The sequence below is a fragment of the Chiloscyllium plagiosum genome, unplaced genomic scaffold, assembly GCF_037043375.1.
Source record: "Chiloscyllium plagiosum isolate Xiang-an unplaced genomic scaffold, Cpla_swu_hap1 HiC_scaffold_21, whole genome shotgun sequence".
In the NCBI taxonomy this organism is placed as follows: domain Eukaryota; kingdom Metazoa; phylum Chordata; class Chondrichthyes; order Orectolobiformes; family Hemiscylliidae; genus Chiloscyllium; species Chiloscyllium plagiosum.
This window is the reverse complement of record NW_028270159.1, coordinates 30232885-30256008: the sequence shown is the minus strand read 5'-3', so window position 1 is coordinate 30256008 and position 23124 is coordinate 30232885. Positions and strand designations below refer to the sequence as shown.

The 23124-nt window shown below is 39.8% G+C and overlaps 1 protein-coding gene across 3 annotated transcripts in view; it reads left to right on the top strand.

Moving 5' to 3' along the window:
* The first annotated feature begins 299 nt into the window (after window positions 1-299).
* LOC122564804 (putative G protein-coupled receptor 34) overlaps window positions 300-23124 on the top strand; it is a 48037-nt gene continuing 25212 nt past the window's right edge. Inside the window, exons 1-3 of one of the 3 annotated variants that reach the window (XR_015760722.1) lie at window positions 300-748; window positions 1182-1394; window positions 2532-2656. The gene's annotated coding sequence lies outside the window, so the exon portion shown is untranslated. Of the gene's footprint in view, window positions 749-1181; window positions 1395-2531; window positions 2657-23124 lie in introns of those variants that run through there. The other 2 variants (XR_015760721.1, XM_087998476.1) reach the window with 2 other exon arrangements.

Sequence of the window (23124 nt, the reverse complement as noted above, 5' to 3'; positions counted from 1 at the left end):
GATGACCAGGAAGAGTAAATCATCCTTTGCTTTACTTCATGAACAAACATAACTTGACATCAACCGGAAAAGGACATTTCTTGTTGTACCATTTCTTCCTTAAGTTGTGAAATTGACTTACTTGCAGAACTAAGGTCCTATACTTTAAGTATTTGAATTGAGCAAATTCTCCTTAAGTGTACATTTGATCTTTCTGTGTGTTTTAACAAAACGATTAGTCTGTTTAATGTGTGAAGCTCATTCATCCAAACACACATCTGTGCTCAAGTCACGTATTGTAGTTTTAAGCACACATTATCTTGTAAAATGTAACAACAAAGCCAACTTGCTGTTTATCTACTCTATGACCTAAGTCACTTTGAATAGCTTGCTTTTTACCCTAAATTTTAAAATCTTATAAGTCATGAGAAATACCGACAAAGCTGCTCGGATAGAGCATTCGTTTGTTTACCTCAATTAGCACAAAGCCTGCATGTGAACTTCTTTTGGACCAACCTTCTGCAAATGTTTACTTGCAAATGATGGTGACTTCATATCATTTCTGCAACATTGTGTGTTAGTCTGCCACGAGGATCACAAATTGTAAAGCCTCACTGAATGTGCAGAAAAAAGAGGTAGCAGAGTGGTTAGTACTGTTACCTCACAGGACCAGGGACCCGCCTTTGATTCCAGCCTTGGGTGACTGTTTGTGTGGGGTTGATGCATTCTCCTGTTTCTATCAGGAGCTCTGGTTTCCAAAGATGTGCAGGTGAGGTGGGCTAGCTATTGTAAAGAGCCTTGAGGAGTTGAGTCTGGGTGCAATGTTCTTTAGAGTATTGGTGCAGGCTTGATGGGCTCTCCCTGCACTGTAAGGAGTCTACATTCCAAACAGTCTGTTGCAAATTTGTTGTAATATCTTAGCAATTATGCAATGCTCATCTTAAGTCTAGGAGAAAGTGAAGACTGCAGATGCTGGAGATCAGAGTCGAGAGTGTATTGCTGGAAAGGGCTCCTGATGAAGGGCTTATGCCTGAAACATCATTTCTCCTGCTCCTTGGATGCTGTCTGACCTGCTGCGCTTTTCCAGTACTACACTCTTATCTTAAGTCTAGTCCTGTGTTTGATCATTTCTTTTCAATATAAATGGAAGCATTTTAATCCTGATAAAGAACGTTTACACTCAAGTGTCATTATTCATGCAGGATCAGGATGATTTGAATAAAAGCAAAAAGCTGCAGACGCTGGAAATCTGAAATAAAACAGAAAATGCTGGAGAGACTCAACACATCTGGAGAGATTCTGTCCTGTTCTTCAGTTCTGAAGAAAAGTCATATCAGACTCGAAAGGTTGACTCTGTTTCTTCACCTGAGAGAATAATTCTGGTACACTGAACAAAATAACATCGCTGAACATTGGTAAGAGCTGCCATGTTTAATAAGTAATTATTCATCAGTGGTTAACCCTGTTTTCTAGTTTACTGAAAACAGTGAAAAGCTTTGTAAGTAACATAAGGCACGGTACACATACAACATCTGCCTCCTTTCCAAAAAAGTTCAGCTGTTTACAATAACAAGTGAGCCTATGAATATCTATAATGTATAGGTGATCTGTTGATGTGTACAGATCCCACAATGATGACTTTGTCCAGAGGTAGTTCATTTCTTACAGCGATATTGTCTGCCAATCCTGTAAGTATTGTCAAGTCTTCTTTCATGCATTGCCTTTATTATTGTCGAATTTGCTTATTCTGATGCACTACAAACAAAGTTTGCTCCAACTTCACCACTAGCTCATCTTGTCCTCAAGCTGTTTGAGTGATTCAAATCTTCTTGGGATTTATTGTTTGCTTCTTAAAAGCTTCTCAACTATTTTGAAATTTCTTGTTTTAATCCTTCTAATTCTATCAAAGCTTCTGTAGGTCCAGTAAATTTTTATCTTCATAACCCACTCTAATTCAGCTCTTCAACTTTTTGTGTTTTTATTTTCTTTTTTGTTTGGACTTCTTCCACTTGCTTCTTCAGGGATTGTTTGGTTTCTTCAAAGTCCAGCTTGATTATTTCATTAGAACATCATTACTATCATTAACTTTTGAAAAGATTGTCTCGTGAATGTTTTGCAGCTCTAGATCCTGAGCATTTCCATCCACTTTTGCAGATCTAGCATGTCTCTGAGCTCAAGCTAATGTTACTGAAGGGACTCCTGCTGAAAATAACCTAGTTGCTCCAGATATTCGCATAAATCAGCAATATTTTCTTTGGATTGATGATACACATGTTATAATTGAACTTCCTTCCTTTTTTTCTTTCTTTCCTTCCATTTCAACTTTTCATTCATTTTTGTGAGCTGCTCACAGATAATCCTAAGAGATGTTATTGTTTGAATTTATCCTGAGCCAATTGTCCACCTTTTACCTTTTCAAATTTAACTGTTTTCTCCACATCAGAGTTGAGATTTTAGCTTCACTAATGTAGAAGAAAGTTCTATTGTTCTTTTATATTCCGTTCTGCAAGTGTTTCTTGAATAGCCTGCTGTATTTTCTGTTTTGTCTTCAGTTATTGATACCATGGATTGTGACCACTGTTAGGACATGACATTCTGATGGACCTGCAGTTGCTTGCCCAACTGTGGAGCAATGTCCGTGTAGAATATTGGTAGATAGATTGTATTTGAACTCAAGGTAAGCCATTGTATATTGAAATGTTTAGGAATTTGTCTTGACTTTCCATATTTTTGGGTATTTTTTTTTCAAATTCACAGAGATAGTTTATTTGCATTTACCAGTGCTGATCTTAGCCATTTGATAATTTGACTTTTTGCAAAACTTTGGATGGTGTGATGACACTGATGTTTTCATAAGATTGAGAGTGTAAAATATTGTGTTCACTGCTCTTTGTCTTGTGTACATTGTCAGATTTGTCTGTTATACTCATCTCATGTGCATGGCAGGGTAGCAGATGGTACTCACGGTAACCTGAAGAAACGATTTGTGTGTGGTCTGATTGAGTCAGTGCTTCACTCTTCGTAGTTGCATCACTACCTGCTCTCAGTGCACCGCCTCTGTCAAATGCTTTTGCCACTACAGAGGAACCTTGATTATCTGAAGGACATGGCCGGGGAGTATTTCATTCCGTTAATCGAACTCCAGATAATCGAATGCCATATAACATAGTTTAGCCAAGCATCGGGACCTTGCGATCTTGCTGGATAATCCGATATTCAGATAATTGACTGCTGGATAATTAAGGTTCCTCTGTACATGCCTTGCAAAATTGATTGAAAGCTGGGCATTTCTTTGGTACATGCAGAAAGCCACACCTTTGATGAGCTTTGCTATGTTTGGATGTTATAGTGATTGTGTCAACTATTGAATTTGCCCTTGAAAACTGAAAGCTTCAATGATTTGCAGGCATCAATTTTGTGTTCATGTTTGTTTCTCCCATGTTATAAGCATTCAGTTTCTTGAAGCAAATCTTTCTGGGAAGCTTCCATGGGGTGGATGCAATTACCAATTCTGTTGGCAAGCTCCTGATCTGAAAAATCACAAAACGAGCCCTTTTCTCTGTATCTATTCACAAAGTGGTCTGTGGACTCTGTAGACGTCTCCATAAATAATATTATTTCTACTCAGTGAATCTCGAAGTTCAATCTGACACTGAATTGGCTGTCTGTTGTGGTTTTCTCAGGATTCATTTGGCTGTTAATCCTGACATGCTAGGTCTCTGTAGAACTTCCTTACCAGTTGCTAAGGAAATATTAATGACTTAGTTTTCTGCATTGGTCACATCTACATCTAGAAACTATATCTCTGAATGCTATTTCAACATTTAAAATTCTACAGCACGGTCAGCTGTGCCCCAATTTAAACTCAGAAATTTTATGGATACTCTGATCTCATCAATACAATGTTTGTCACCACTGTAAACTATGTTATGTTAATGATAATGGGCTAATATTCATTTATCAGGGATTGATTAACTCTGTGAATTAGTTTGTTGGAAACAGTAAAATACATGACAAGTTACGAAACAGGATAATACAGCACTGTATCTGTGGACGTGCTTGCAAACCATAGCTAGCTAACTGCCCAGCAGAGCTGTAACATTAACTTTGTATACACCACATAGAATCCTTAAAAGTAAACTTCATTAAAGGAAAGATGTACATCCAACAAAAGTGGTGCACTGGTAGTTCCCTGCCTCTGAATGAGAGAGGTCTGGGTTCAAGTCCCACCTGCTCAAAGGTGTGTGATAGCATATCTGAACAGGTTGAGTGGGAAAATAGGTTAATTTTTTTAAAAGTCCCACAATCAATCATGATATGCTTAACAATAATAAATGTTTACAATCCAAGAAATGCACACCCTGATAAGTTAGTGGCACAATATTGCAATACTTTCTGAACATCATTTATTTTTACCAACCATGAAAACATCGATCCGGTATTTTATACTTCATATAAAGATTCAGACTTTAGAATGAAACAATAATGAACAAGCTATGGAGAAGAATCTAATGGCCATTCTAAAAAAAAGAAGGTAGAAGTATTGGTTTGCTAGCTGCACTTGGTTTCCTGTGATGCCCTAAAAGAGAGACAGGCAATGGTTACTTTGTATTTCTTACCAGCAATATCTAGCTATTCTATTGCGAAAATATTTTTGCTTTCCATTATTTGTTTTCCAGTCATCTTTTCTTAGGCTTAAAATGGATGAAAAATTCGGGTTAAAATTTTTTACAGATTACAGATCACATTACATTGTGGAAACAGGCCCTTCGGCCCAACAAGTCCACACCGACCCGCCGAAGCGCAACCCACCCATACCCCTACATTTACCCCTTACCTAACACTACAGGCAATTTAGCGTGACCAATCCACCTGACCTGCACATCTTTGGACTGTGGGAGGAAACCGGAGCACCCAGAGGAAACCCACGCAGACACGGGGAGAACGTGCAAACTCCACACAGTCAATCGCCTGAGGCGGGAATTGAACCCGGGTCTCTGGCGCTGTGAGGCAGCAGTGCTAAACACTGTGCCACCGTGCTGCCCAACGTTTTGAGTAGAAGAATATTTTGGCTCCTAAGATTTCTTACATATAAAATACATTTCGGTATTCAGCAAATCTTAGCTTTGTTTGTGTCTTAAAATTTACTGACAACATAGTCAAAAGTCAAGAGGAAATCATAAAGTCCAAAGAAATTTAACCCTCTGGCACTCCAGCTTTTCATTGTAACATTGAACAACAATTGAAATGCTTCTTTTTGTCAGTCACTCTGTAGAATATTACTTCAAATATTTGTCACTTTTTACATAAATAAGATCAATTTCAAATTTACTTCTTGCTGATTTGAATTAATGCAGTATTGGTTAATGTTAACACAATATGCCTTTGACGTGCTATTTTATATATTGAGTAGTTCCTCCTGTTGTACGTGGGGATTCCTCAGTCCTCAGGCTCAGAGGAGGGGCAAAATGGGTTGGAGACATGGGATGCCATAATGTTAAACTGGCAAAGTTGATAGCAATCTGGGGCTGTTAAATCCTGCTTGAGTACGTAATCGATTCTACAGTGGTGTGTTGCTGAGGGAAAATCCGATTATTTGTGATGCTAACTTTTAGATAAAGCATTAAAATAAATTTTCATGCCTTCTTGGAAAGAACGTGTGGCTTTATTCAATCAAACAAATGCCTCTTTCTGTCATGACCAACATTCCTTCCTTGACAAATGAGTATCACAATCACCTTTGGGATTTTGCTCTGCACAAGTTGGTGACATGTAAATGATTACTCTTTTAAAAGAAATTCATTTGTCGAAAATCACTTTGGAATGTTCACCCAATGCAAGTCCTTTTTCCACCCTGATAAAATTTCCACTGCACTTCATTCCATTGCACTGAGGGCTTTTTGAATCTATTATTTAAATTAAATTTAAACTAAAAATTGAAATTAAATGAAATTTGAACACATAATACAAAATGTGATCCCTACAATTTATCAGGGAACATGTGCATCCCTATACCGATACAGCTGACTTTTGCTGGCTCAGTGGGAAGACACTTATCAGAGCTAGTGGAATTGACAGTGCTGTTTCAGCATTAGCCCCATACTGCGTGAAATGTCAACATCTGGCTATCAGCAGAGGACAAACGTAACCTTTCAGAATGGAACCCCTATAGAAACCATCCTCCTTCATTGTGTAAGTTAAATCCTGGGATCCCTGGACTGAGCTCCTCTGGTGGAATCCACCTATCCTCTTCCAGTGTTAACATTTCAGGTCCAGTGATGCTTCTTCAGTTCTGAAGAAGCTTCACTTCACCCGAAACAATAACTCTGCTTTCTATCCACAGATGCTGCCAGATCTGCTAAGTTTTTACAACAATTTCAGATTTAGCTTTTAATTTCCAGCGTCCGCACTTTTCTGGGTTTTTTTTAACCTCATCTGGAATCTGATATGCTTTAACTCATTAAGACAGAGTTTATTCGGGGCTGGGGAACTGGACACATTTCTTTGCCTCGTTTTGCTTCCCTTCCCCTTTGTTTTTGGTCTCCGTGGTTTTGAACAGTGCATCATTATGAAGGGGTTCTGCACTTTGCAAATTCAATCTGAAACTATTAGGACCAATGAAGACCTGACAAAATTGGGTCACTGGCTGTATCTGACCTATTTCTTTCAGAATCATGTCAGAGGTGCAAGTGGGTATCTGATGGAAACAACTAAAACATGGGGCCAGTGTACTGATGTTGGTTTCAACAGTACATTGTAATACCTTCAGAGCTGCAATGTTATGTTAGATCACATGTTAGGTATATTGAGAGTCTTATTAATTCTAACATTTTCTACACTTTCAAAGTGAGGTGAAAGAGAATTGTTGAGACAGTTGATATCTAATATTGAAATCGTTAAGCTATTTTGCTGCACGGTGTTGTGATGTTAATTGAACCTGAACCAAGGAAGATTCCACAAGCTTTCTATGTGTGGAAGCTCCACACTGGGGTCTCACTTACAATGTTCCAGTGCAGCATGTCTTTAGATCGCAAGGGACAGTCTGTTTATGGACCAACTGTCATGCAGTATTTGTTGTGCAGTTATGCAAATTTACAAATGTTGATCACTTCTACAATTGTTGGCCAATTCTCATTGATTATAATTCTGAGTTCTTCAGTAGCTGTGTTAGAAGATGATTTGCAATCTTGTAGCTGTGACAGTTTGTCACAAAATTTTAAGATTGTACAGAAAGTACATTTCTCTAATGGGTCCTCTTCCAACTTTGCTGGACTACATAGTATATGAGATCCATGATTGGGGTTGTGCTTATGGTCAAATCAGGGAGCCCTGGCTGGCATATAAAAAGAGAAATGCCAGAGATACTTTGGTAGCTGACTCTGAATGAGGCAATACTGAAGTAAAGGACTGTTGATGTAAATAAAGGCTCTCTAGATGATTGATACCAGCAAACCTGCCAGAACATTATGAAACAGTATGGCAGGAACAGGCAAACAGCTTTGAGGAACTGATCTGCAACAATTATTTTCAGTAAAACATTTGACCAAAATTGCACTGCTGAGTTAACAATTTCATTTGTGGGTTTCTGACTCATGTCTCACAAACTTGATTGAGTTTTTTGAAGAAGTAACAAAGAGGATTGGTGAGGGCAGAGCATTGGACGTGATTTCGATGGACTTCAGTAAGGCGTTTGACAAGGTTTTTCATGGCAGACTGGTTAGTAAGGTTAGATCACATGGAATAGAGGGAGAACTAGCCATTTGGATACGGAACTGGCTCAAAGGTAGAAGACAGGTGGTAGTGGTGGATAGTTGCTTGTCAGACTGGAGGCCTGTGACCAGCAATGTGCAGAAAGGATCATTGGTGGGTCTACTGCTTTTATATATATGATTTGGATGTGAACATAGGAGGTATGGTTAGTAAGTTTGCAAATGACACCAAAATTGGAGATGCAGACAGTGAAGGAGGTTACCTCAAAGTACAATGGGATCTTGATCAAATGGGCCAGTAGGTTGAGGAGTGTTCGATGGAGTTTAATTTAAATAAATGTGAGGTGTTGCATTTTGGAAAGGCAAATCAGGGCAGGACTTATACACTTAATGGTAAAGTCCTGGAGAGTGTTGCTGAGACCTTAGAGTGCAAGTTCATAGTTCTTTGAAAGTGGAGTTGCGGGTAGATAGGACAGCTTTTATTGGTTAGTGCATTGAGTATAGGAGTTGGGATGTCATTTATGGCCGTACAGGACATTGGTAAGGTCACGTTTGGAATATTATGTGTAATTTTGGTCTTCCTGCTGTAGGAAGGATGTTGTGAAATTTGAAAGGGTTCAGAAGGGTTTTACAAGGATGTTGCCAAGATTGGAGGGTTTGAGCTATGGGAAAGGCTGGGGCTGTTTTCCCTGGAGTATTGGAGGCTGAGAGGTAACCTTACAGAGGTTTATAAAATCATGAGGGGCATGGATAGGGTAAACAGACTTTTCCCTGGGGTGGGAAGTCCAGAACTAGAGAGCATAGATTTAGGGTGAAAGGGGAAAGATTTAAAAGGGACCTAAGGGGCAACTTTTTCATGCAGAAACTGGTACGTGTATGGAATGACCTGCCAGAGGAAGTGATGGAGGCTGGTACAGTTACAATATTTAAAAAGCATCTGGATGGGTACATGAATAGGAAAGGTTTAAGAGATATGGGCAAAATGCTAGAAAATGGGACTAGATTCATTTAGGATATCTGGTCGGCATGGACAAGTTGGACCGAAGGCTTCATTTCTATACTATATATCTCTATGATTCTATGATTGATTGCCATACATCAAGGGATAAAAGCAGGGCAGAAGGGATGAAGAATCAATCAAAAAGAATTCGTCCTGTATTGAATTTGTAATGCACCTTACCTACCTCATCAATGTGTGAATGTAAATAAAATGGCATAACTTTAAGAGTTCATTAGGAAACCTTTAAGATACACCTCAAACGTAGACAAAATATGTTTTTTCAAAAAAAAAGCTTCAACTTGCAAGATGGAGGTTGGAACATGGCTCGTTAAAAATTAAATATGTCTTTTTTTTATTGACTTTGGTTTTGCTAATTGTGGTTTATACAGCTTTATATGGGTTCCTGATAGATATCATGTGCATCATTGCTATAGAGCAGCTCTTCACAACTTTCTGCTTAAGTGTTGTTCCATTCAGTTTGGTCAGTTTGACACATAATCAAGTAAAGGAATACAAGTAGAAAGATAACTTTCAACTTTGCTGTGAATGACAGTTGCACTTCTGTGGACAAACACTTTATGCAATTGTCAATTAGCATTAAACTAATATGAATACAAGACTTAGTCCACTTTGCTGTTTAACTTAATCAGAAATCTAACAGAAACCAAATCTATGGACAAGAATCACAAAATCCCACATGGGAGGCTGATAAAAGAAATAAAAGCACATGGGTAACTTGACAAGTTGGATCCAAAAATGGCTTAGTGATAGGAGCCAAATGGTAATGTTAGAAGACTGTTTGTCCAGTGATGTACCACAGAGATCAGTGCTGGACCCCTTATAGTTGGTGACCGGTAGTTGACTGTAAGGTGTTATGTTACAGGAGTATATAGACAGGTTGGGCAATGGGCAGAGCAGTGGCATATGGAACTTGACACATATAAATGTGAGCTCATGCAATTTGGAGGAAGGAGCAAGATAAGGGAGTGCAGAATGAATGGCAGAAGCTCAGAGGAATAGAGTGATCTTGAAGTGTTTGTCCACAGACCCCTGAAGGTGGCAGCACCGGGTAATTAGGTAGTTAAGATGGCATACAGGACATTTGCCTTTTTCAGTCATGCCATAGATTATAAGAGCAGGGAGTCTATGCTGGAGCTATATAAAACTTTGTGGTTAGGTCACAGCTGGCCACTGCATTGTAGGAAAGATAACATTACACCGAGAGGTTTAGAGGATATTCACCAGGATGTTGCCTGAATGGCACATTTTAGCCATAAAAGAGAGGTTGGATAAGTTTGAGCTGTTTTCTTTCATACAGTGATGGCTGAGAGGAGATTGGTCAAGGTGTACAAGTGTATGAGTGGCATGGACAGGGTGGAAAGAAATCAGCTCTTCCTGTTAATTGAAGAATCAATAATAGGAAAACATAATTTTAAGGTGAAAGGCAGAAAGGATAGAGGGGATTTGAGAAAAACATTTTTCAGTCAGAGGGTGCTGGATTCTGGAATGCTCTGGCTGGGAGGGTGCTTGAGGTAGGAAACCTCACAACCTTAAAAAAGTCTTTGGATGAGCAATTGAAGTGTCATAACATTCAAAGCTATGAGCCTAGTACTGGAAAGTGGGCATTGTTCTGGATGTAGGTTTGCTCGCTGAGCTGGAAGGTTCATTTTCAGATGTTACGCACCATAGTAGGTAACATCTTCAGTGAGCCTCCGGATGAAGCACTCGTGGTATAACCACTGGAACACCAACTTATAGATTGATCAAGGAGCTACACCAAAGACTAAAACACTTAGTAGAAGACTCATGCCACTCCATCCACTCCACTCAAGAACTCTTGAAGACCATCAAATACATCAAGATAGAAGAAGATGAAATAATGTTCTCCTTTGACATAACAGCTCTGTTCACATCCATCAACATCAACCTGGCCAAGGAAACACTGACTACACTATTAGAAGACCCAAAGACACATACAGCAAACACCACCAACTTCATCAGCAAGGACAGTATCGTCAAGCTAGTGGACCGATGCCTTACCACACACTTCATCTTCAACAACAAAACCTCCAGACAAACCAACAGAAAACCCATGGAATCTCGGATATCAGGGTTCTTAGCAGAGGCAGTAATGCAGAGACTCGAACAAACGGCTCTGCCAACTATCTAACCCAAACTTTGGGTCCGCTACATGAATGATACCTTTGTCATCACTAAATGAAACAAATTAGAGGAAACCTTCAAGACCATCAATAATACCCTTACTGCCATAAAGTTCACTAAAGAGGGGGGAAACAACCATAAACTGCCATTCCTAGGTGTTGCTGTAGAGCAAAGAGCCAATGGAGCACTTCAAACCAGCGTCTACAGGAAAACAGCACACATGGACCAAATATTGAACTACCGAAGCAATCATCCCAGCATCCACAAATGAAGTTGCATTGGAACATTATTTCAATGAGCCACCACACACTGCAGCACAGAGGAACTATGAAGAGCAGAGGAAAATCACTTATACCGTGTATTCAAAAAGAATGGATACCCAATGAACATAGTCCGCTGATTTCTCAGCAACAAACTAAAACAAGCAAACAAAACATATCCAGAAACCCTAGCCACTCTCTCCTACATCAAAGACATCTCAGAAATGACTGCCAGACTACTCAGACCCCTTGGCATTGTGGTAGCCCACAAACCAACCAACACACTAAAACAGCAGCTAATAAACTTGAAGGACCCTCTACAGACAGCAAGTAAATCTAATCTTATTTCCAAAGTACCTTGCAAGAATTGTAACAAACACTACGTTGGACAAATAGGCAGAAAACTAGCACCAGGATACATAAGCATCAACTAGCCACAAAAGGACATGACCTACTCTCACTAGTAGCCTTACATACGGTTGAGGAAGGACACCACTTCGACTGGGACAACACATCCATCCTAGGACAAGCCAAACAGAGACATGCACAAACATTCCAACTGGAACGCTATCAACAACACATTGACTTGGATCCCATTTACCACCCACTGAGAAAAGGAACTGGAAGTGGCATCACCACAGGAAATGACATCACCAACCCAAGGAAACCCAAACACATAAACAGAAAGCGGGCTACATCACCAGTGCTTCATCTGGAGGCTCACTAAAGATGTTACCTAGTATGGTGATGACACATCTGAAAATGAACCTGCCAGCTCAGCGAGCAAACCTACATCCAGAACCTCAACCTCAACCTGTACTACAAATCTTCTCAAAAGTGGACTAGTGTAGATGAAGAGTAGTTTTTATTGGTGCAGGCACAATGGACTGATGGCCTCTTCTGTACTGAACAAATCAGAGGAAGACTAGGAACACAGGAACAGAAATTCTATTGAATCCATTGAATCTGTTATGCCATTCACTAAGGTCAGCATCTCTACCCCATTCACACATTTGCTCCATATGCCTCGATACACTTATTTTAAGAAGCATCTGCTAGTTTGGGAAGCTCAATCCATTCAAGCATCCAGAGAATTCCAGATTTTTAAGCAAGTAATAAGTTTCTTTGATGATTTCGGTTCTGGCCTGCTTTTCAAATGTGTGAATAATCTGGTCGTGGCAGACTTTGTTCATGTCGTCAGTCAGTTTGAAGCCAACAAAGAGACTGTGCTAGAATAGCTGAGCTGGGACAGAATACCTAAACAGAATAGTTGCAAGGTTCTATGACTTCCTCACCTTTGTTAATATATGATAAATTCTAGCAAGCCAAAGTATAGTGGCAAGGGGACTTTAAATCCCAGGTATTCCAACATGATTTCAGATATTGGGTAGTTAAAGATGCCCTTTGATTGCTAGGACTTAAAAACTCTTATGACAAGCGGCTGTTGTATGGACATGTGTCTCACTGTGCTCTATGAACAACTGCTCACTATAAAGGTTACTGACATCATTCTCTTTGAAAAGGTTCTTGTGGTACAGTGGTAGTGACCCTGCCTCTGGGGCAGGAGACCTGTGTTTTAGTTCTACCTGCTTCAAAGGTGTGCAATAATGTATCTGAACAGGTTGATTAGGAAATAAAATTCTCTTTGGGTGTAGAAAACTGCAAGGCCATCTTGGTCTAGTGTGGTAGAAGAAAACTAATTCCTGGTTGAACTAGAAATGTCTCTTGTTGTTAATACAATATAGTTTATTGTCTGTTAGCAACTAGTCCCAGGTTGCACTGGTATGATAGACGTTGTTACAGACACTAGGAGGAAGAGCAGATGACAGATCTTATTTCTCCAAGATCCTAAACTGTTCCACTCAAATAAAAGTAATAACTCCATAAGTGGGTGGTGCTTAGGTTACTCTTCAGTACTAACTTCTTCAAATGCATATACAACAGCGGCTGATATTGAACAACCCAAACATTTGTCATATTTTAGAAGAACAGCATTAAGTAAGCTAAAGGTCCTTTTCATTTTAATGCAAGTATGTAATCAATAAAAGTTTAAATGATTCTAAAGGAATATCGTTCGAGTCTATGAGTATAGTCCTACTTGGGCTCAATCTACTGACTATAGTAACAGTTAACACATGTCTTGGACCTAAGCATCTACTGGGATTGGAAATTCAGGTTGAGACCCATGCACATATTAAAGTTTACGCAACTTCTTGATACCGTGTAACAACGGATCTCAGAAATAGATTGGAGTTTGTATTTTTGCTTCTAATATTTACTAACATACTTCTATTTGATTCACATTGATTTATTCCATCCTCCCTTGATCATTCTAAATAACAAGAAAATAATCTAACAAGTATCTGAATGCATCCTTCTCATTTCTTTAAATTCTGGCTTATTTTCTAATTTTTGTATGTTCAGTGATGTGCTGGTTATATGTTCAGTGATGTGCTGGTTATATGTTCAGTGGTGAGCTGGTTATATGTTCAGTGATGTGCTGGTTATATGTTCAGTGGTGAGCTGGTTATATGTTCAGTGATGTGCTAGTTATATGTTCAGTGATGTGCTGGTTATATGTTCAGTGGTGAGCTGGTTATATGTTCAGTGGTGAGCTGGTTATATGTTCAGTGGTGTGCTGGTTATATGTTCAGTGATGTGCTGGTTATATGTTCAGTGGTGAGCTGGTTATATGTTCAGTGATGTGCTAGTTATATGTTCAGTGATGTGCTAGTTATATGTTCAGTGATGTGCTGGTTATATGTTCAGTGGTGAGCTGGTTATATGTTCAGTGGTGAGCTGGTTATATATTCAGTGGTGAGCTGGTTATATATTCAGTGATGTGCTGGTTATATGTTCAGTGGTGAGCTGGTTATATGTTCAGTGATGTGCTGGTTATATGTTCAGTGGTGAGCTGGTTATATGTTCAGTGATGTGCTGGTTATATGTTCAGTGGTGAGCTGGTTATATATTCAGTGATGTGCTGGTTATATGTTCAGTGATGTGCTGGTTATATGTTCAGTGGTGAGCTGGTTATATGTTCAGTGATGTGCTGGTTATATGTTCAGTGGTGAGCTGGTTGCCGCTACAATCGCCAGATACAGTATACTAATGCAATCAGCTTTGCAAGAGATGAGTTCACATTGATACAAAGCATTTCAGTCAGTATAATGCAGCATATAGAATCTCAATCCAAAAAGTACAAATTGAAAATGCCCAACTGCCTGGAGTATTTGAATGAGTAAGATGATGGAATTTTGCATAATGATACATTGTATTAGACAATGTCAAGAGATGCTTTCAGCATCATGCAGTAATGGTCAGTGATCCTGACAGCAGGGAGAGAATAAACTTCACAGCGTTTGGCAAGGATAGTAACCACAATATGATGAATTTGACATGATTTGGAATTCAGCACTTACTAATGTACAACATCCAGAAATGCAACTTCAGTATAACCAACCACACAGATAGAATTCAACGAGCTAGAAACAGAGTTAACGTTTCTTCAGAACTGATATATGCTGAAGACAGGAGATAGGGGAAGGAGTGAGCAGATAGATGGAGATGAAGCCCAGAGAGTGGACAAAAGGATGAATAATGGTACATTAGAAAGGAAGGAGAGCTAATAATGGGGACCAGAAGTAGGTGAAATAGGTTGACTGCACTGAAAGCAGCCCATGCCATTGTAGTCCCTGAGGAGTTGGGATGGGTAAAGGACAGTGAATGAAGTGTTCAGATTCGAAAATTATTGAACTCAATATTGAATCCTGAAGGTTGCAGGGTCTCCAAGATGAAAATGAGATGCTGTTAGAGCGTCATAGAGTCATACCCTTCCGATCAACTCGTCTGTGTGGACCAGACACTCCAATTTGACCTTGTCCCTTTTGCCAGCATTTGGTCCATGTGGCTCTAAATCCTCCCTATTCATGTCCCCATCCAGATACCTTTTAAATGTTGTAACTGTACCCATCTCCTCCACTTCCTCCAGCAACTCATTCTCTACATCTGTGTGAAAAAGTTACCCCTAAGGTCCTTTATAAACTTTTCCCCGATCACCTTAAACTTATGCCCTCCAGTTTTGGACTCCCCTAATCAGTTCTTGCCTTTCCAAATGCATTTAAATCCTCTCTCAGAATCCCCTCCAACAACTTACCTATCACTGACGTCAGGCTCACAGGTTCATAGTTCCCTTGCTTTTCCTTACAGGTTTTCTTAAATAATGGAAGCACATTAGCCAAACCCCAGCCTCTGGCACCTCACCCATAGCTGTTGATGAATCAAATATCTTAGCAAGGGGCCCAGCAATTATTTCCCTACCTTCCCACAAAGTTCTGGGATAACACCTGATTAGGTCCCGGGGATTTATCTACCTTTATGCATTTTAAGACACCCAGCACCTCCTCTTCTATAATGTGAACTCTTTTCAAGACATCACTACTTCTTTTTCCAAGTTTCCTAGCTTCCATGTTCTTCCAGCTTGCCCCAAGCTTCAGTGGAACACTGCAACAGGCTCTCCCAATTTTGTCATCACCCCCCAGATGTCAGTAAGGAGGACTTTGCAAAGTTGACAGGACTGTGTTTATCATTGTCATTTTTGGTTCCTAGCTCAATGCCAGACAGTCCATCCAGTTTCATTCCTTTTAGACATTGTAGTGTTTTGATATTGCTGAGTGATTCACCTTTCAACCATTGAGGATTTCCACAACTAGCAGGAAATGCACATTTTTATTTGTTATCAGCCAAATTCTGATGAGGTTGCTGAAATGAATCTAAGGTTAGGCAGCTAAGATGAAGATCCAGTGAGGGAGTGGAAGTGAAGGAGTGCTGACAGAATTCGGAAGAATTCACACAGAAGTTTGCAAGAGATCTTAATAGAGATAGTGAAGTGTTCTTGCCCCAACTAGATAGATGTATATCTATTTCTGCTGAGTATGTAGATCTATTTATACAAATGGTTGTCATCTTTGCATTTTCTATGTAAAGGAAGATGATGCAGATGGAAGATTATACTTTGAATGTTGGTATTCTTTTACCAATACTTTCATCTGATAATCTAAATTATTTACCTCGAGGTAACTGAGGAAACTTTACCCTGCAGATAGCGACATTGCATATATATGGAAAACGTACATGCTGTGCTTAATTAAATGCAGGCTTTAGGGTTTTGTGGTAAAAGGTGGATGGTGAGCCCACACTTACTGGCTGCAGGACTGGCTCATCCACTTTATATCCCACAGTCCAATTGAAGGTGGGAGGTTGGCTGCTAATGCAGCCAGACCAATCAAGATAATGGAGAGGGAGAAATTGAGGACTGCAGCTGCTGAAGATCAGTGTTGAGAGTATGGTGCTGGAAAAGTACAGCAGGTCAGGCAGCATTCGAGGAGGATTGATATTTCGGGAATAAGCCCTTAATCAGGAAGGGCTAAATGTCGATTCTCCTGCTTCTTGGATGCTGCCTGACCTGCTGTGCTTTTCCATCACCACACTTTCAATCATTGTCATGGTAATGTTAACAATCATGTTAATGATAATAGTTTAAAATCAGTAATCTTATAACTAGTCACTTACCAGGGATTAGTTGGGTTAATGGATTAGGTTATTTAAATCAATAAAATACATTTTAAATTGCAAAGCAACCATTGTAACAAAACAACTGATATTGCATATGTACAGTTTGTAAAGCCATAGCAGACAACTAACAGAGTTGCGACATTATATACATGCAACACATGGAGTTCTTAATAGTGAACTAATGTGAAGACGTGGTATACATTCAACAGCCTCAGAAACCTTATTGGAAAACGTGGGTGCTGGTAAAACTGTTAAAAATCTTGCAGACCTTTAGATAAGGAAATTACAAACAATCTCAGGGTCAGAGGTGAAGCTTCTTAAGAGGAAATCACATGGTCCACATGGTTGCCTTCTCACCTTCAGTCCCCTCTTTGTGACATGGAGCCTCCAACTTTGATAGTTGCCTGTTCTACCGCAAGCAGGTCACTTCCATTAAGCTTTTGGCCTTCCCAACTATCTGGGGTCCACCCCTCCATTGACAAAAAATGGAAGTGGCTCCATAAAATTGCCCTTAATACAGTTTGTAACTCTGGTAATTAGCTGTTCACCTCCTCAGAACAGCAGCCAATCTGCCTCAGGCCTCCAGTAGAATCAGTTCCTTGTGGGGGGACTGCACTGGGAACCTGTCCAAACACGGCTCTCCCCTATTGTACTGGACTCTATGCCTCCATTGCCATCACCAGGAATGGGTAAAAATTGTGCCATTAGTTTTCTTGACAAAAAAAACTGCCTTGCTAAAAGTTCAGAAGTTGTTGATGTCCAGTTCTTAAAGCAACTGACCAATTGATCCTCAGATTCACAGAAAGTGTCACCAGATTTGATCAAACTGGGGATGGTGCTAAACAGATTCCGGTGTGTTACAGAGCACTCAGTGAATTTGATTCACTGTAGAAACATGTTGTCTTACAACCACGCTGCTGTCTCCATTGTGATGGTAAAGGCTCCAACTTTCTTTCCTTACCGTGGTTGACTAGGGATCTCTCCCACTCTTACCACCTGCCATTGGTGTAAGTTGGAAGAGTTTGCGATTGGTAATCTATCTGTCTGGCTACATTTTAATTCCTTGACCATCAAGACCTCAGGTAGAAATCAAACCCAGCTCTTCAGTCTCAGAGACAGCAGTCAAGAGTGTGGTGCTGGAAAAGCCAAGAGCAGGAAAATCGACGTTTCAGGCATAACTCCTTCATTAGGAATGAGGCTCAGAATGTTGCCTGACCTGCTTTGCTTTTCCAGCACCACACTCTCGAAACACACTTTCTCCTCAGAGACAGCAGCATTACCTTCTGCATCAAAAGACTTCCATGATATCAGTACTGAGAAATTCAACCTATCATGAAAGATTAAAAGGCTGGGCTCTTGGGAGATGACCTGTTGATTAGATTAGATTCCCTACAGTGTGGAAATGGGCCCTTTGGCCCAATTAGTCCACACCGACCCTCCGAAAAGTAACCCACCCAGACCCATTTCCCTCTAACTAATGCACCTAACTCTACGGACAATTTAGCATAACCAATTCACCTAACCTGCTCATCTTTGGACTGTGGGAGGAAACCGGAGCACCCAAAGGAAACCCACGCAGCCAATGTGCAAACTCCACACAGACAGTCGCCCGAAGCTGGAATCGAACCCAGGTCCCTGGTGCTGCGAGGCAGCAGTGCTAACCACTGAGCCACTGGATCCTTAAGATTAGGAACAGGATCAATAGGGTAGCGAGGATGTGTCAGCTTATGGGGAAAACCAAAAGTAGGGATCTGAACTTTTAAAAATTATTCTTGGAAGGGATGTGACCTATGTTGACAAGGCCAGCATTTTTGCCCATTCCTTTCTGCCTAGCACTCTTTTGTGGATGTGGAGTCACATATAGGTCAGACTAGTTTGGAATGGCAGATTTCCTTTCCTCAACAACATTGTGAACCAGATGAGCTTTTACAAAAATCGTTACATGGTCACCAGTCTTCTAGCTTTGAGCTCCAAATTTTTATTGAATTCAAATTTCATCATCTGCCTTGATGAGATTCAAATCCATGCTCCCAGAACCTTAGTTTAGACATTCTATTCTATTAATAAACAATGAGATTTCCATTATGTCTCCCTAATAAGTACAGAATAATCACAAATAAATCAATAAGGAAATCAGGAGAATCTTTGTTACTCAGGAAACGAGAAAGAACTTATTAACAAAGGGAATATTTGAAGTGAAGAGCCTAGATGCTGTAATGGGGAAGCTAAATGTACTTATGAAAGAGCAAGGAATTATGATTATGGTTCTGATGGAAAGTCATTGATCTGAAACATTAACTCTCTCCACAAATGTAGTCTGGCCGGCTGAATATTTTCAACATGTTCTCTTTTTATAGTAAAAGATTATGATGATGCGTTTAGATTCAATGCAGTAGGCGGCAGTTCTTGTGGAATATAAACGTTGGTATGGATTAGAGGGCCAAAGGGCTTGTTTCTATTGTATACCATCCATATATTGTCAAGCAATGATGGTCTGCTGTGCTTGAGACAGAAGGTGTAACTTTAAAAAAGATATTGAAATACACCCTGAACTGAGGAGTGTTAAATGCTTGAAATAGTATGTCAGGTTGGATAAGAGATTTGAAGAAATGGGTCATTCAGGTTTCAACTGAATTCTATAGAGGAATGAGTTTCACTGGGCAGGAGAACAATTTCTCTGTCTTAATTTTTCTTGTGTTAATCAAAGCTGAGCAAGTTGGACAGTAGCAGATGGAGGTGATGGCACAATGGTAAAATCACTGGATTAGTAATTCAGAGGCTTAATCTAATGCCTTGAGGGCATTGTTTCAAATCCCACCACAGCTTGTGGTAAGACGTCAATTTAATAATTGCACAGAACAGAAGATGGCTTAGCCAGTGTTGTGAGATAATTTTAGGAGTTGGTCTCGTGGTACTATTGCCAGACTATTAATCCAGAAACCCAGGTGATAGCGTGAGGATCTGGACTTGAATCCTGGCATGGCAGCTGGTGGAATTTGAATCCAGTTAAAAAAAATCTGGAATTAAGAGTCTAATGATGACCATGAATCCATTGCTGATTGTCAGGAAAACCCACCTGGTTCACTAATGTCCTTTAGGGAAGGAAACTGCCATCCTTATCTGGTCTGGCCTCCGTGTGATTTCAGACTCTTACACTACCCTCTGAGCAGACAAAGTCAGACGTCACGTGACACCAACTTACAGTCCACAGGTTTATTTGAAATCACAAACTTTCAGAGTGCTGCTCCTTCATCAGGTGAAGTCTTCCTTCACCTGACATAGGGGCAGCGCTCCAAAAGCTTGTGATTTCAAATAAACCTGTTGGACTGTAACCTGGTGTTATGAAACTTCTGACTTTGTCCACCCCAGTGCCACATCAGCACCTCCACATCATGGCCGCCTGGGTAATTAGGGAAGGGCAATGAAGGCTAGCCTAGCCAGCGATGCCCTCATCCTGTGAAACGTTTTTCAAAATCTTGACTTAAATTTTCCATTTGTTCATTACATTGTGCTAAATGTGCCAAGTTGCTTCTCATCAAACATCTGGCAAGAACCAGGTTTGCAATGTAATTATAAAGCTGAATTATACTTCCACTGATATGTTTCTCCAAAAGAGGAAAACCACAAACATTTTGAAACACATTCTATGAAGCCATCTTCTGTTCTGTGCAATTATTAAATTGATGTCTTACCACAAGCTGTGGTGGGATTTCTGCTATTATTCACTAAAAAAAAACCCAAGATGTCACCTTACTTTTCTTTGAAAACCAGCCTAATAAATGTACATCTCAAAATACAGTCCAGTGATTCGGCTCAAATATTGCGTGCTCAAGCACTTCACCAGCTTTTAAGAATAAAAATGTAACCCAGTCAAGTGTGTTTCACGGTCTAACGCATTACCTCTGAGTCACAAGGTTCAGGGCTTAAGCGAAAGCTTAAAGATTCTTAATCCTGAGTACTACTCTAATACTAGGGGTAACATTTTTAGATAAGGAGTGCTTCACACAAATAAGATTTTTTTTTCTCTCTTAAAGGGTAACGAATCTGTAAAATTCATGTCTGCAGAGAATGCTGAGGGTGGGGGACATTGAATATTTTTAAGACAGAATTGAATGGATTCTTGACCAACAGGGAAGCCAAAGTGTCTTGAGAATAGGCAGGAAAGTGAAATTGAGACCCAATCAGATCAGACCAATGTTATCAATGGCAGGCAAAGGTCGAGGAGCTGGGTGGTGTATTCCAAATCCTAATTTGTATGTTCCGAAGAACACATGAATTATTCCAAGTATGCTGACCCTCGATCCACATGACAAAAACAGGTGAACTGGAAATGAATGTACTGCATTTTTTGGTCACTTGCTGTGCACAAATTGTCTGAACAATTTAACCGCAACATTAAAAAAGTGACCACACCTAAAACATACTGGCTACAAAGGGCTTTGAAATATCTGGTGGTCGTGAAACGCTCAATTTAACTGCGAGTCTACTTTCACTTCCTACTTTAACAAATATTTTCCATCCAAGATATTTTTAGCCTTGTCTAATGGATCTTAATGATTTATTTAAATTGGACAATTTAGAATTAAAACTGACTTGTCTTCAAAACAACATTTAGGTTACGGGCGAACGGAAAATGCTACAGTAAATGCAGGTCGAAGAATAAATGAAACACAAAAATAGAAAATTTAAGAGATCATTATAAACCTGCTATCAACCAGGAGCCTTGCTTCGAGCTATTAATATCAATGTTTCTATCTCCCTTCATCTGTCATTGACCAATCTGTGCGTCAACTGTGTATTTATTGTTCACTTGTGATGCGACTTCTGTTACACTGTGTTTTGGGTTTTGTTTTTATGGTGTCTATAGCACCCACGGTATCGTGTGACAACCTGTGTGTACATTGGACTGGTTAGTAGAAATTGAGTGTTGTTATTGGCAACTGTACCTCAGTTCTGATGTTCAGCTCAACCATCACAATCTTGTGGATATCATTATTTGGAGAATTAAATAGCCTATTAAGAAATATTGCAACTGACGTTACCATGAAAAGTCCCTCCTCAATTTCAAAAACAAAAACAGAAATTGCAGATCTGAAGCATCTGTAGAGAAAAATCTGAGTTAATGTTTCTTGTCAAGTGACCCTTCCTCAGAACTGAGGAATTTTAGTCTTACCTCTCTCAATTTCACCTCTTACCTGAGGTAAGGTGACCCTCAAGTTAAACTCACCACCAGTCGTCTCTCTCTGTCTCTCTCAAATGGAAGAGCAGTCCTTTGGGACTATGCGGTTTAACTTACTCTGCATATTATGGCGCAACCAACATTTAAAATATCCAACAAAAAAATCAGAAAATTCTGGAGAAACTCAGCAGGTCCAGCAGCTTCTGTGCAGAGAGAGAGACAGTCAACATTTAGAGTCCAGTAACCCTTCTTCAGTGCTGAAAGCAGCTGGAAAATGGTCAGGTGGCTCTAGAGAAAATAAAATTGTTCACATTGGAACTAGACGTTCCTTATTGAATTTGATCATTTGTGTCACTTCTTTCTCCTACCTTCCAGTTCCAACAAAAACTCATTGACTGAAACAGTAACTTTTTTTACTCTCTATAGACTCTGCCTGCCATGCTGAGGGTTGTCTGCATTTTCTGGCTTTGTTTTAGATTTCCAACCAAGAGTGTATAAAATTTGTTTTGGAAACGTCACTTGATTTAACATCAGTAGCAATGTCCTTTTCCCAAGTGGGTTATTTTTCATACCAATTCAACCCACAATTATTAACAGAGGACAGATCTCCCTGTCACCATCTAAGCTGTAGTCTCCACTCATCTAGGACCTTCATCCTAATTAGCTTCAGGGCTATCGCGACAGAGAGAGGACTTGCTCGTGGTCACAAACATACAAGTAATTACTATGTTGTAACGTTTGTGTTTAGTTGCTGCAGATAAAAGGAGATACACAACGCCAGAAAATTAATCCAAATTTACAATTCTTTCAACATCAAATCTCTGCACAGCCTTGATTCATTCTACATTCATCACCAGATGGGTTTGCTCAAATTCACGAGCTCTAGTTAACGTTTTTTTAAGTGGATGGAATAAAAGGTTTCCTCTCCCCAAGTGTCTGGTGTTGGAGCACAGGTTTTTTGTTTGTTAGGAATAGGGTTGAGCAACTCTAATTCAATTGAACTTCTCAGATAGTAAATGTTTGAGATGTGGGTAATTGAAAATGCATTCCTGGAATCAGGCTTATTTGGTTTGGAGGGAATCAAACAGTTTATGGTGGTTTCACGTAAGCCGCGCTTATTTTCATAGAATCATTGAACCCCTACAGTGTGGAAACAGGCCATTTGGCCCAACAAGTCCACACCAACCCTCTGAGGAGTAACCCACCTAGACCCATTCCCCTACTCTCTATCTATCCCTGACTAATGCACCTAACCTGTAC